Source organism: Thalia democratica, chromosome 3, assembly GCF_965202585.1.
Source record: "Thalia democratica chromosome 3, ktThaDemo2.hap1.1, whole genome shotgun sequence".
NCBI lineage: Eukaryota > Metazoa > Chordata > Thaliacea > Salpida > Salpidae > Thalia > Thalia democratica.
Window position 1 is genome coordinate 68,259,046 of NC_139167.1, and position 16,531 is coordinate 68,275,576.

Genomic DNA, 16,531 nt, shown 5'->3' on the forward strand with positions numbered 1-16,531 from the left:
AGACATAACCAAAATTTCTGATATTAGTTTTGGAACATATTTTTTTGCAAAATTATTTTTTAGAGTTTCTTAATATTTTTGTCCTCCTTAATTTTATCAACTTTTCATCAATTTGTTGGGATTTAAATATTGTACCTCTTATAATATTGACCTAAATAAATACATAAAAAAAATTTCAAGCTTGTTTATATAATAATTATAGCACCAAAAATTTTTAATCAAACTAACTTGCACACTAAAAAATGTGTTAACTGTTGTTTTTCATATATAAACCAATTTTTTGCCTTCACTCTAACTCATACACAATTTTAAAGTTTATGATATTCAATTAATAAACTTTATTCCAAATTACATTCTACAACTGTCCTTTAAAAAGTCTGCTTTATTTTTTTAATTGTTAACCTTACCAAGGCAACAAGCTTTATTTAACTTTTGAAATAATGTCTGACAGAAATATTAACAAAAGTGTTTTTAGTAACAATCTATGGGACATACAAAATTCTAAAAATGTTTGTTGCTGAAGATGGAAGAGTGAGTCTGATTTTCTTCTACCATAAAATAAAGAACCAGACTGTTCTGAAACTATTTATTTAGTTTAGATCAGTTGGTTTCTGATTTATTTAAATTTTGAATTTAGCTTAATCTGGTTCCAGACTCATTCTAAAAATTAGGATTTAGTTCGATAACATTTTAAAATCAATATCTGCTTAGATCTGAATCCTACAGCCATTAAGTTTTTGGAAAATTTAGTGTAAGTTTTAAAACCCTCTGCAAAAATGCCTAAGACTTTTTTTTTTCTCTTCATCACAAACTCCAGTTATCTTGTGTTTAATTTTATTTTATTTCTAAAGTTTGCTGGATATCTAGTTTCACTTTCAAAAATTTTTCATAAAAATTTTTCTACTGTTATTTTCAAAACTCTTTAAAATGTGTAAGAGCTCTTTATCAAAAAATCCAGATTATCAAATGTAAATTTTAATTAAAATTTAGCGATCTACCAAATCTTCAAAACTAGGACAGAGTTGCCACACACTCAAGACAACTCAAAATGTTTTGGAATAAAAAGAAATCTTATAATAACTTGGGATTATTATTAATATCCTGGGTTACACTCAGACTTATTTAGGATTGTTTCATTAAAAATTAAACATACTTATAAAGTTTTTAAAAAATCTCTGGACCACTTTTTTTTTCTAGATTTTGACTGATATTTTGTTGATCTAGTATTAAAGTTTTGATATTTTATAAATATATTAAAAATGCAAGCTAGTTGTTTGTTAAATAATATCATAATAAAGCAAGTTTGCTTGAATAAACTTAAAAATATTTTTTTTACATTACTTTTCCTTTTGAATTGATATATGTTTTTGTGTTCTAGCAAGTTAACACACTTTAATCGAGTATTGTAAAAACAATAAGAACTTCAAAAAGTGAATACAAGGTGGCCACAAAACTGGGAATCCTTGAAAAATCTAGAAATTGACAGTTTTGGCTGTAAAAACCTGAAATTTGAGAAAAAAAAACCTGAAAAACCATTTTTATACAATTTTTACATGTTTAAAGACATAAGGGGGTCCAATTTTTTTTTTTACAGAAATTAACATTGGCAGTTATTTCAAAGCCTATAAATAAATACTATAAGATACATTTTATTAAAAAAAATTCAATTAACTTTTGAGATTTAATAAGTTAAAAAAAAAAATTCTGGTACAATGGTTTGAAAACAAAATTTTTAAGACTGATTTTCTCAAAATTTAAAAAAGTTTGTTTAAAAATCTATCTCCTCCTTCATTTTATTATCAATTTAATTCAAATTTTCAGGAAGTGTAGTTTTCAATATTACAAACAACTTGTAAGAAGCAGATTAAAAAGTGTTAAAAATTTTTGTTACCAATATCAAAATTAAAAATATTTATTTTTTTACATCATTTATACATTTATAATAAATTATTTTTTTCAAAAATTATAAAATCTGCTTTCTACAATTTATTTAAAAGTTCTTAAAGATTACTCTGAAAAAGTTTTAAACAGTCGCTCAAAAACTAAAGGAGGAGATAGATTTTTTTGTGAAAAAGTCTATTTTTGCCCTTTTAGTTTGTGCCTCCTCTAAACAACCTATTGAAGTCTCTAACTTTGATTGGTTAGATCTCAAAAGTAACTTTGATTTAACAAGCTCTAAAAAGTTACAAGTAACTTATCTAATTACATAAAAAAATATATATATATTTGAATAAAAGTGTTTTACCCTACCCTACACCTTTAATTTGTGAAATTTTGAATTAACACAAAAAAAAAATCATATAGATAAACACTTTTTGTTATCATCAACAAACTTCAAAATAAAAACATATTTAAAGTAGCTTTATAGTATCTTTTCAATGTTGTTATACTACTGAACACAGCTTTCTCTTAACAACAAATCTGGAAACCTATAAAAAATTTCACATAAACTAGATGTCACTCTAAAAAAAGAAGCTAAAGATAGTGTGAAGACTTGCTGTTGTGATGTTCAAAAGTTTAATTGAATGATATGTTGCATACTTTTAGTATCAACAAACATCATAAAGATATTCTCAAAAGTTTCCTAACAAAGAAAATAATTGTGAAGGTAAAAAATATTCAAGAATTCAAGCTAATTGTCTGTTATTAAAGATCCCAGCAAAGCAAGTTTGCTGGAATATGTAATGAAAACAATTTTGCTTAATAAGAATGTTCCCTTCTTTAGTCTACACACATAATAACCTACTTTAACTTATCTTTTTGAAATATTCAAACTTTTACAGAGCTCCGTTTAAATGTATCAACTTGTTAACACACAGAAACATATGTCAGTTGAAAAAAGAAGAAGTTTTGTTATATAACCAATTTTGTTCAAAATTAAAATTTTATTTATTTTAAATTTAATATTTATTTATTTTAAGCCTTACAGCCTCTTCGTTTCTAAGAAATAACAAAAAGTCAAATTCAAATTGTTTTCTTTTATAGTTAAAACTAACTACCATGGTTATTAAATTGTCCACAAACTTAAAAAAAAGATTAAACTTATGTAAAACCTTCAAAAATTGTATATCTTATTGGTTTAGTGAACATTTAATCTATACTTGATATATATGGATTTTTTGTTATGTAAAAGAAAATGACTATTGGATAGAAGAAGTTTGCGCCAGAGACAAAATTTTTTTTTAAAGATTTTAAACAACTCAGAATAAAGTTATTCTTGACAGTTTTTGGTCACTCAAAATAGAATTTTTACTCAAAAAGTGGCAACTCTGCTAAGATTCAGCAAGTTCCAGGTAACTTTTAGAATTGGGATTTAGCCAAATCCTTTTTCTGTTCAAAAAAGCTGGGTCTGGATTCTTGATTTAGTAGATCACTAGTTTATAATAAAGTACAGGCAAATATACCGTTGTTATAAAAAGAAAAAATGCTATTCAGTATTTAAATAAAACAAAGAAATTGTCTTGTCATTCATTTTTAATCCTCAAATTTCAGTATGCTTTCTATTTAGATATAGAGGTAGGTCATTTTTTTACAAAGGGTCAATACAGTTAATTTTGCGCAAGAGTAAAAAAGAACTATTTAAAAAAATACCAACCATTGGTTAGGGGTAACACTGATTGTAAAAAAAAGAAAGAAAAAAATTAAGTAAATAAAAAACAAAACAGTATTAATGGCAAAATACTGACCAAGTGTTAGTGATAACAGTGTTAGTAAAAAGGCAAACAATTCAGTGATTTTAAGTTTATTTCAAATCTAGAGTTTTGCAGTGGTATTAAACTGAAGCTTTTTAAAGTTTGTAAGTTTAGCAGCCTTAAATTAACTTATTTTAAAATAGTTTTGAATTTAAAAACAAAAAAAAAATAAATTAATTTATACACAAAAGAGATAGTGAGAAGAAAAAAGTTACTGATTAAGGGTTAGGTGTAACAGTGATAGAAAAAATAATGGTTTTAATAGTAAAAAGTTCTAACATATGCAAAAGTGTCCCTTGGTGCATTTTTAATACCTACCGTAATTTAAATTAATTTTACCCATCTATTGTTGATATAAGAAATATATTTTTGTGAAAATAAATAACTTTCTTTATTTTGTGAAAATAAATATTTATTCAAACACAAGTATTTCAAAAAATTTTAATCTTTGAAAATGTTTACAGAATCCAGACATGGTTACTGAAATTAAGTCTTTAAACTACTTCTGAATAAAAAATTGTTTTTAATAAACTACTAATTCACCATTTTCTAAAGGTTTTGAATAAAAATTAATAAAGATGTTTCAAGCTCTTATTGCTGCTACAAAACACTCAATTAAACATGAACCCCATGTTAGTTTTGAATTCGTTTTTTTAAGCATATGCGTTAAAATTGATTAAAAAATTAACTACAACTAGAATCAACATTTTATTATGTATTTGTTGATTAAGTTTCTACACTTTTAAATTCTAGTAACTGGCATGGGGGGGGGGGGGCTTATCACCGTATTCACAATTTAGCCTTATTTTATTAACTTTTAACTAAGCTACAAGTTGTTTTTTACAGTTTTTTAAAACTCAAAATAATTTTTAAGATATAGACAGTTGAAGTCGGAGCCAAAAATAGGTTCCTTATGGGATGCCTAAACTAAAACGGCAAATTACTAGAAATCACTAAAAATCTAACTCCTACTTTTTTTGTGATAAATACCTCAAACTTTCAGGGTTCCTAGCATTTTTTAGAACATTCTGTCGGAATAAAATTAAAAAATATGTATATACAATGGCAACAAAACAAAAAAAAGTTTTTTTCTTATATTTTTATTAATTTTTTTTTTTTTCAAAGTTTCTTGGGACAGAATATTCTAAATGTTTCAAGGAAAATTTCCCAAAAGTTTGAGGTATTTATCTCAAAAAATGTAGGAGATAGATTTTTAGGTGAAATAGTCTTTTTTAGCTGTTTTAGTTATGGTCTCCCATAAGAAACTTATTGTTGGCTCCAACTTTGACCTGCTACATCTCAAAAATTATTTTGAATTTTTAAAATCTGTAAAAAACAACTTGTAGCTTAGTTAAAGCTCAACATTATAAGATCAAATTGTGAAAAAAGTGATTTACCCCATATGCCCTTAATGTTTTAAGTATATCTGCGAAAAGAAATTAAGTAAGAAAATAAAACTATAGTAATTTTTAACATTTTATTGTGTTTTTTGTTGATAAACTTGAATTTGAATTTTTATTTTAAGTAGTTGTAATTAACTAATTTTTTTTTTGAAAAAAAATCATAACATGTTATTTTGTATTTTGGTGATAAATTTCCTCCATGTTTTTTGAAGCTTTTTATACCTTTGACCAGCTATTCATATTTTATATACAATTTTGTTAATTGATATAATTGTGTTTTGATTGAACATTTCTATTTTTTTGGTACTATAAAATGAAAATTAGATTAGCTAAAATTACTTAATCTTTTAATTAGGTGTAAAAAATCATAAATTAAAAAATATATAATAAAAATTTTAATCAGTTTAAGTACAACCGTAACATTATAACATAAATAATATTAAATTAACAGTTGAAGCCTCTGTTTGCAATTTTGGGGTTTGCTCCACTTCTAACAGCATCTGCAGTTGTGTGGTCTACTTACAAAAACGATGTCAAGTCAGTTTCTTTTTTTTATATATTTAAAAATATATTTTTATTTAACTATTGCTCAAACTGTTGTTTAGTTTTTTTATTTATTCAGGGCTGCGCAATGGGCAGACAAAGATTGTTCAAGAATAAATGAGTTGAATTTACTTGCTATAAAGTTTAAAAACAAGGTTTTGATTAAACATAAAAAATATTTTTATGTACAAATGGGCTAAACTAAGTATAAGCAAATATTTTTTGGTTCAAATGTAAATATATAAATATTACATATAAGTTATAATTGTTACAGTGTTCCGCTTTGGAGATACTGAGCAATGGAATTACACTGATACTTCCAAGCCAACTCAAACTGTTTGTTTATTTTACTACTTTTTTAAATTAAAAATATGCTAATTTTAGAATAGTAAATAATATTTCAGAATATAGTTTTTTTATCTAAAATTTTTATAATATAATTTTTTTAGAACCTTACTTATTAGTAAAAGTTGAAAATTAATTACTTTTGTATTTTAAAAATGTTTTATATTTTATTTTCAAAATTACTTATTGTTTATTGAGAAGTATCAAGCTCGATTTTATATTTATTTAGTGACATTTTTTATTGCAGTGAAACTAAGTGTTAATCACTAACAAAGCAAATGTAATTAAAATAAATTCATGATACCATAACATTTTTAATTAAAAAGCTTTTGTGAGTTGTGTTTGTAAATTAAGTTTTATAAAAGTTTTGTATAATATGTTTGACATTCTGGCAAAATGTTTATTATAAAATAAATATTTTATGCAAAGTTTTCACAGTCTCTCTACGATATTATCCTGTATTAGTATACTGAGATATGACTTTTTTTCTTATGTGTTGTAGTATAAGTTGTATTCACAAAGTATATGTGTTTTGTATTTTCTTAATGATCATTTTAAAGTTATTTGTTTAATAAAGTTTTTAATTGTGTAAACAAAAGATTTAGCGGTGTTTCCTTGTAAAATTTATAATTTTTTTCTCTTAAAATGAGATTATTTTTTTAGTAGTTTAGCGTGTTACTAGCTTTTGCTTTTTTAGAACTTGTAAAAATTAGTTTATTATAAAAAATACATATAATTTTGTAGTGATTTTTAGTTTACTGTTTTTATATATTACTTATATAACTAATTACATTTTTAAGTAGATAATCTACTGCAGTTATAAGTTCATGGTTTTTACTTAGTCAGCATTTTTTGGTCAGAAAGTTGTTTTTCTTAATGTAAATAGACTTGGTCATGATTTTTTTTAACCAGTAATTTTTTTTTTCAAAAGTTTGTGTGTTTCAAAAAAACTGATTTATGACCTTTTCAGTATGACTTCAAAAATTACTACTATAAAAGAGTTTTTATCAGGGTTGCTTCAAAACCTGGAAAAACCTGAAATTTGACAATTTAGGCCAAACAACTTGAAATTTTCATCAATTTTAACATGTTTAGTCATAATATTTCGATTTGCCACAAAAAATCTATCCTATAGTTTTTTTTTTCATCAATTTTTATTTATTTCAAAACGCCTATAAAGTAGCTTTACAATATCTTTTTAATTTTTTTATACTATTTAACACAGATGTTTCAGGGTTGCCACTTTACCTGGAATCCTGGAAAAACCTGGAGTTTAAGAAATTTTGAAAAATACCTGGAAAAACTGGAATTTTGATCAAAAAACCTGGAAAAGCCTGGAATTTTTAAGAACTTTAACATCTTCAGTAGTAAAGTTTCGGTTTGAATCAAAAAAATTATAATATAGAAAAAACATTTAAGTCATTACCAAAAATTTGTTTATTACAAAACACATTTTAAGTAGCTTTACAGTATCTTTTCAATCTTTTTATACTATTTAGCACAGTTTCTTACCTTAAATTTAACTTTAAACTAAAAATAGACCCAAAAATGTGTACTGATAAAACCTGGAAGAAATTTAAAAAACCTGGAAAAAATTTTGAAAAAACGAGTGGCGACCCTGTGTTTACCTTATACTTAATTTTAAACTAAAAATAGACCCGAAAATATCTACTTTTAATAACCTGTATAAAATTTTCCAAAACATTTGGCAACCCTGTTTATTATAACATTAAAAAATAATCCAGTGTTCATTATTATTATTTTTAATCATCTGTTTATTTGACATATAAGCATTAGACTTTGATCAAAATAAAATTGTATCTGAATAAAATAGGCATTTCAGTAATACTACAAAAGTTATGTTTTTATTTAATCTATGTTAAGAACTATGACAAATTAATTTAAATATACTTAGCTCAGTAAGCTTACTAACACTTGTTTGACCAGTTATTAATTATGTTTTAATTTTACTGTCATTTTAAAAGTCAAAAGTAAGTTATAAACATTTTTTGTTAGATTGTATTAATGTTTGTTTAATTATTTGTATGTAGTTTGATGAAAAATTAATATTTATACATTTGACTAACTAACTTGGTATAAAAATGCAATAGAATCTTTTATTTTTCATAATTTCTTACAATTAACAATTTATGCTGTAATTATTATTTTTTCAATACTAAATGTTCTTTATTTAATTTGTAAAAAGTGACTTAGCTGATAAATTAAAGCTTTGAAAAAATTAATTTAGATAAAAAATAAGAACTTATTGTTTTTATTTTTCGAGTATTTTTTATGTTACTTTTGTTGTTTGTGAGACAAGTATAATTTTTTTAATATGTTAACATTAGCTGTGTGAAATTTCAATATGTTTTGTTATGTAGTTTTGAAGTTAAAATGTTTAGATACCAACAACTATCTTAATATTTCCGGAATAATCTGATTATGTGTTTCTTTGGGGTTAAATCGATTTTTTTGGTACAACTATTTAAAAGTTAAAAGTTTACTACCATTACTTTATGTTACACTAGTTAGCCAGATTAGTATGAAACATACGCATAAGTTCATTTATTTTGAGACAAAATTGGGCGCTTATTATCTATAATATTTACTTGTTTTGATAAGTTTTTTTTTAAGATATCATTCTAGTCTACTACTAAAACTTTTAAAGATTTATTTTATATTTCACAGGTATTCTGCTACCCGACTCACAGAGCAAACTACGTGAGAGATCCGCAACTTGACAATTTGAGAAGAGAAATCTACGACTTTGATAATTTCAGAAAACACACTGAAACTTTTAAGCTATAATTTTCCGTACTTATTCTGTAAATTGTGTGAATAAAAATCATTTCGTTTTTGTTGAGCATTGTTTAATATATTTATATTTAAAAAAATTATCCAATTCCCACAATAATACACATTTTTACTTTTAATTTTTGCCCTTACCTTATGTTTTATGTATGTATATTAAACAAGGAAGTTAAAATAAAACTTTAAGTATTTTTTTATATATGTGGTTGTAAGATTATTTTAGTTTTCAAGGAAATAAGTTTTTGCTGTTGTCATATACCCAACTTACTTACAATAAGTTTTTTTTAAAAACCACCTCTTTAGAAGTTTTTCTTCTACACTCAATATTTTACCCTTAACATGTGAAGAATTAAGTTAACTTAATAGCTTCCATTAAATTTAAACTGAAATGTTGTAATATTAGTAGTTATAGAGATTTGAACCTATTACACTGTTTTCCAAAACTTATTCAGAAGCAAATCAAAAATTAATAAAAAGTAAACTTATATACTGGAAAGGTAAAGAATTTATTCCAAAAAGTTTGGTCTTGAATGAACACTAATTAAATTAATTCCTATTATGGATTTTTATTATAATCAAACCATCAGTTGTGGCATTCAGTTTTGTTTAATTACTAAACAGTTCGACATTTACTTACCACTAAGTCTAATTTGTACAGCTGAAACATTGCATACCTAGTCAATGTTACACTATATTGGTTTTTAGGGGTTGGCAACGTTTTAGTTGGCGAGCCGGCTGTTGAAAAATCTATCATTTGGTGTGCCGAAGCAATTTTATTAAAACCACTCAATTGTCCAATTCATTTCGACAAGATGCTGATTCTATTTGCCGTTTTTCAATCTAGTCTAAGTTTAAAATTGCTCGCAATCGTACTTACGAACTTTTTCCTTTATTTCTTGTCCCCAATATATTATTTCCAAAGTTTGATTTACATGCTACTTGGCCGCAGTTTTACCTTTTAAAAACTGGGCTCTACTATAATTCTGTAAACATTGGCGGCCTGGACATTGCCCAACCCTCGGTTAAGTATTAAAATGTTATGTACACGATTCTTATTTATAAGGGATAGATTAAGAAATATGTATACTTAGGAATTGTGGATATTAAGGAACTAGTACTTTAAGAGTTTGGAATTGAAATTTCAAGAGGTAAATAAAAAGAAATAATTGGAGTTAAAGTACAAGTTGAATGGTTTTATATTTAACACAAAACTAGCTTGGACGATTAAGAGTTGGACTAGTATGTTAAAAATTAGTAATAAGAATTAAAAGTTATACAGAAGGCCTAAAGGTTGTGTTTAATAAAAAAGTGAAGCCACGTACACATATGATTCAGTCCTCAAGGAGCTTTTTAAACATGCTACTTATTACAATTATGTCAATAGTAAAACACTTTAGTCCCAAATAAGCTTATTTTACAGGAATAAAATTAAAAAACACATCTTTTTTGTCTAAGTTATTTTTTTTACACTAAATAAAACTATAAGCACCTCCTAAAGGTTATATGTAGTATTTTCACGAATAAGAAGAATATTAGAATAAGAAAATTACTTGCTAGTACAAGTTGAAGCGTAAGTAAAAATGATTTAAAATACACGTTTTGTTTTTAATTGTGTGTTTTGTGATGTGTATTCTTAGTGAACACACCTTATATATTCCTTGCAACTGAGATTGCTCGAATTGAAGATGATTATAATTAAAGTAAGTTACAGAATTGAGAGACTTTAAAGCGGTGCAAAAGATAATTTAGTTCGAACAATTACAGCTTCTAATTCTAACACATTTCCTCTAGGCTCTATTTAAATATCCAGCTTTGTATAGTGTTTAAAAAGTTGACGTTTGTAATTAACCAACTAAACTACTTTAAAGTCTAGGTTTATTTGAAAATAAAATAACAAACTAAACATATCCAGTGGTAAACGTTTTAGCTTTATTAAAGTTAGTAAACATCAGTTTAATGAAACATGAAAGAATATTTTATGATTTAAACGCAAATAAGTCGAATGCTGTATTTTAATGTAATTTTTCAGAAAGCAAATAGATTTTAAGTTAAACCTTTGCTAAAAAATAAAAAATGTAATTAACACATTTTGTTTAGAGTTTTATTTAGTTTAAGTTTAAAATCTTGTTATTATTGTTCTCTTTATTTCAGTTTAAAGTATACAATCCAATATGCACTTACAACTTAAGCTGAAAATACTTTAAATGTTTGTTTTTAAATCTATGAACTGACAATGCGTTTTGTAGTTGCTTGTAACATGGAGCCACATTATTCTGCAAAACTTACTAAGTTATACCACAAATAGTTATAAATTAAACTATAATTATAGTAGTTAAAAATAGCCCTTGAATTTTTTGAGCAAACAAAATTGTACCCCACAATTTATTTATTTGTAACATAACATTGAACTAAGAACGTACAGTATTATTCAAACATACACAAAAATCTTAAAAAAGGTATATTCTTTTACTTAAATTATTTCGCCAGCGTACAATATCTTTGCAATCTTAATCAAATCAATGATATTCTTATAATAATAAACAAGGTACACATAATTGTTTTCCACTGCAACCTGGTAATAAATAAATAGTTAACTCACACTTGTATCATTGTTTTAATGATAAACAACAGAACTAAAGCCTTTGAAGCTGAATGTTTTAATTTACAAAGGTTTTAAGTATATTATTTTTCTTGTACATTCTTCGGGTAATAAGATAAGTTTCCAAATGAAACCAAGTATAAATTGTCTTCTTTTTTACAGTTATGAATTTAAATTCATTTAGTAAATACTTACAGAAATAATAATTAATACTTGTACAATAATATTAAAGCTAAATTGAGTTGCACAGTGAATAAATTTAATGATATACAGTTGATCATATATTTTAAAATTAACTCATTTATTAACAAACTGCACTTTGGTTTTATATTTCATTTAGTTTAAAATTTAATCAAAATTAAATTACGAAACTATATTTGATAAGAGTCATAAGTATGATTACTTTTTAATAAAAAAATCTAAATGTCTACAAAAGTTTATTGAACTAAATGTTATTTAGTAATTGTTAAATGTCGGTGTTATTTACATTAAGTATTAAAGTTCCGAAGCTTTTTCAAAGTATACATATAAACCTGGAAACATAAAAACTTAAGTTTGTGATTTATAACTAGATGTAATTTATTCAAAATATTTAAAGTGTGGTAGGGTGTTTATAAACATTTATCATCTAAAGTTCGGACAAATTGATTTTTTTGCCTTCTTTCGTGTTTATATTTGCATTTGAATATCTGTTTTCGAACTAATTATTGCTTTAGAATTTAGTATTAACACCAGTATTTTTAGTTTTTAAAGATTGTATTTGTGAAAGCTGTTTAATAGTTACAAATGTTGTTATCTTTTATAACAAATTTCAATGTATTTTAAACTTTACAATAAGTATTAACTAGAGCTTAGCTTACAAAAAAAAACAAACAAATATTATTTTGTAAATGTATAAAAGGTACAATACTACGGCACGGATAGTTCTTAAATAGTAAATTTAGAAATCTATCCTGAACAAGACTGCTAAAAGGTATCCATGGACTCGATAACCGAAAGGTTTTTCGTGCACCAGGTCCTAGGACCAAGTATTTTGAGCGTGTTTTTTGTCGTTTATTAAACTATAACAACATCAAATGTAGTCAATTTAGTTGGTCAATCAAGACTTATTTATTAAATATTGCTCACGTTTACTATATAGCTCCAAACTGATTTGTAAAGGAAATAAAAAATATGTCTTCCTATCACAATATTAAGAGCCTAAGTTTACAAACGAGCACGTAAGCAGAAAAATATCTAAAATAAACAAAGTAAACAACAAAAACAAACTTACAAAAACTTAAAAAATTACCACTTTGCAACATGACCTGCGTTTCGAACTTTCTAATGAACACCTACACAAACAGAAGGTATAAAGAAAAACTAATTAAAGAATCAATTGAAAGAAACAGACAAACACTTTAAGACAACACCAACTCTACAAACTGGCAAATGAAGTTCTTGCTTTCTTTCAGCGTCTCGTTTCGATCAAGGCATTGTTCGTGATTGTTGACCAGTATGACTTCATTATGCAACATAGCGTATACGTGACACATGTACGTACAAACAAATAGTGTCTATAATAATACATAAGAAAAAAGCGTAAAACACACCTAAAAATAATAACATACACCACAAAAAATATATATTAGAAAACTCAAAGTCTTACAAATAATTAACAACAACTACTACCCGAGTTGACAAATAAAACAAGTAAATACACATAAATAAACAGAAAACATCTAAACAAAACAACAAAAGCAGTTGTATACAGCTGTTTTAAATAAAAAGAAAATTATAAATATAAATAAATATATATAACTACCTGCGTTTCAAACAATCACCCACTCTCCGAACTGACACATGAAGTTCTTGTTTTCTTTTATTTTCTCCTCATCACCCGGGCATTGTTCGTAAGTGTTGACCACTATGACGTAGTCGTGCTCGAACTTCTCACCTTCGGGGGCTGTGTAACCTTCGGCCTTCTTGCTGTGTTGGGAGAAAAGATGAGTGGCAAAGAAAGTTATAAAAAATTTAATCAACTTAAACTCGAACTACTTTTATCAAGGACTATGTGTTTTAAGTTAACGTAAAGTCCGCCAATAAAGCTAGAACATAATTTTCAGAAAGTTTCCGAAAACTTCTTTTATATCACATCACAGTAGATCACAACAGTACAACTATCACATCACATTAGATTGCAACAATACAACTATCAAATCTCAGTAGATATCAACAACACAATTATCACATCACAGTAGATCACAACAGTACAACTATCACATCACATTAGATTACAACAATGCAATTAACACATCACAGTAGATCACAACAGTACAACTATCACATCACATTAGATTGCAACAATGCAATTAACACATCACAGTAGATTGCAACAATACAACTATCACATCACAGTGATCACAACAATACAATTATCAAATCCAAGTAGATTGCAGCAACACTACAACTTTCACAATACACAACCCTGATGTGTTTGTTGTAGGTTACTAGTTTGGTGGACAAAAGTTATAAATATTTGTAGATTAATTATTGGTCTATGCGTATTTTAAAAAATTCTTCAAGCTTTGGCTTATGATTATACCGATTGCATTAATGTGTTCAATACTACATTAAAAAAAAGTTTTTTTTGTTATAATAAAATGTCATGATTTTTCAAAAACCAATTTAACTATTAAGTTTCTATTTTTCATTAGATTCGATTTACTTTAAATTAGATGTTAAAGATTGTAAGAATATTTGTTAAGTTTTAATTCAAATTCTTAGAAGCAGAGTTCGAGAAAACCTAACTTTGTTATTTCTTGTTGCAGTAATATGATACGTTGAAAAGTTTTACTTAGAATCTTGGCTTTCAAACGGTGCCTTTAAAGTAGCAAAGTTCGACTGCATTCAGCAAAAACATGTGACAACTCAAAAAAGTGTTAAGTCTTTTACAAAATAGCGTCTAAGGTTCATTTAAATCATAAAAAATCTGTAATGTAATAGTTTTATTGTTGCAATCTGGTTCGGTTTGATAGTTATATTGTTGTGTCTACTGTTATGTGATAATTGTATCACTCCGATCTACTGTGATGTGATAGCTGTATTGTTGCGATATACTGTAATGCAATATTTGTATTGTTTCGATATACTATGATGTTGTAACCTATGGATGTAGGTACGTTTAATATTAAACTTAATTTATACTAAATGCTTATATTCAATAATACTTAGGGCTACTCTATACATAATTAGGCATGACCATAAATAAACATGTTGTATTAAAAAACTATTTCAAACACTAACAAACATATAAAGAATACAAATATATGCGTTCAAAACCTTTACACAAGATTTAATCTAGCAAGAATATACTTTAAGAAAGTAAAAAACAAAATAATATTTATTATAATTATTAATTATCTTAGAAAATTAATAAGAAATACTTATTTAAATAACACAAATAAAAAAACACTTTATAAAACACAAGAAAACAATATAAATGTCTATTTTTCATTATCGCGTTTACTGCAGCAGGCTATTTCTAGAATTCCCCCGCCTGTCTGTTGTATCAGCTTATATAAAACATTCCATAACTCAATGTTGCATCAAGGTTTCTGGTATGCATTTTATTTTCTCCTTTTGTGAACTGTATTAGACTTACATCAGTATAAAAATTGACCTTGCGAGCTTTCTCTTAACGTTTGAATGAACTTTTAGCTAAAAACTTTCAACCAAATCTAAACAGTAATCAAGTGCAACTTGACATCCTGTTACAAGGTGATAGTTGTATTGTTACGATATACTGTGGTGAAATAGTTGTATCGTTACGATATACTGTGATGTGATAGTTGTATCGTTGCGATCTACTGTGATGTGATAGTTGTCTTGTTGCGATCTACTGTGATGTGATAGTTGTATCATTGCGATCTACTGTGATGTGACAGTTGTATCATTGCGATCAACTGTGATGTGATAGTTGTATCATTGTGATCTACTTTGATGTGATAGTTGTATCATTGCGATCTACTGTGATGTGATAGCTGTATTTCTGCGATCTACTGTGATGTGATAGTTGTATTACTGCGATCTACTGTGATGTTATAGTTGTATCTTTTCGATCTACTGTGATGTGATAGTTGTATCATTGCGATCTACTGTGACTCTTACTATTTTTTTTACATTATAATGTAAGTTATATAAAAATCTAATACAGGACGAAAAAATATTTATATTTACAAAATATAAAAACAATATATACATACGTATATGCAGTATACTCACACACATGCATAAAATAAATAAAAATGATATAAGTGATAAAGAGATTTTTTTAATAGTAAATAAAAGTCACCTCTTCGTTAACAAACAATCACAAAGTAAAAAAGACTCAATGGAAGTGGGAATATAGAAGTAACTAATTATCATTCTATATATAAGTAATTTAAAAATCCCTTATTGATTGATACTTTTTCAAATTTTTCTCTCAATTCATTAAATATTTCTATTTCATTTTTATTAGACAAATACTTATTTAAACACTTATTCCTTTTGCAACATAATTCGATTTTTAAAAGTTCAGTGATAGCGGTGCTAGTGTAAAATTAAAATAGGTAACATTTTAACCCTGAGTGTTAATATATTAGCTGTAAAAATTTTTTAAATGCCAGTTAGATTTAAAAAACTTTGCCTTTTGTTTTCATGTTATTACTCCTCTGTAGCTAGAAAAAGATCTTCTATTAATTCTCAATAGAGTTATTTATTTTCCACCATTTAAAATCATAATGGAAGCTACGAAGAGAACTTCACTTATACAAGAAGGTTAGTTGGTATGTGACACAGTAGTTTTAAAGCTTTTTATATAACAATTGTTGAAAATATGTTTTGTTCATTTGGAATTGTAAACTATCAGCAGCTTTTGATAATCTAAGCATTTTAAAAGTTGAAATATAGAATAAAATTATATTGTTATTTGGAAAACTGATTTGATATAACCGGAATTTCAAATGCATTGTTTTAGAATATAAAATTGTTTGCTTGAAATGATTATTTTTCAAGTAAACTGTTGTAACTAAACATTAATAACATGGTGTTTACAAGTAATTTGTTCTGTTAGATAAGATATTAATACACTCTGATATTTTATGAAACCAATATAA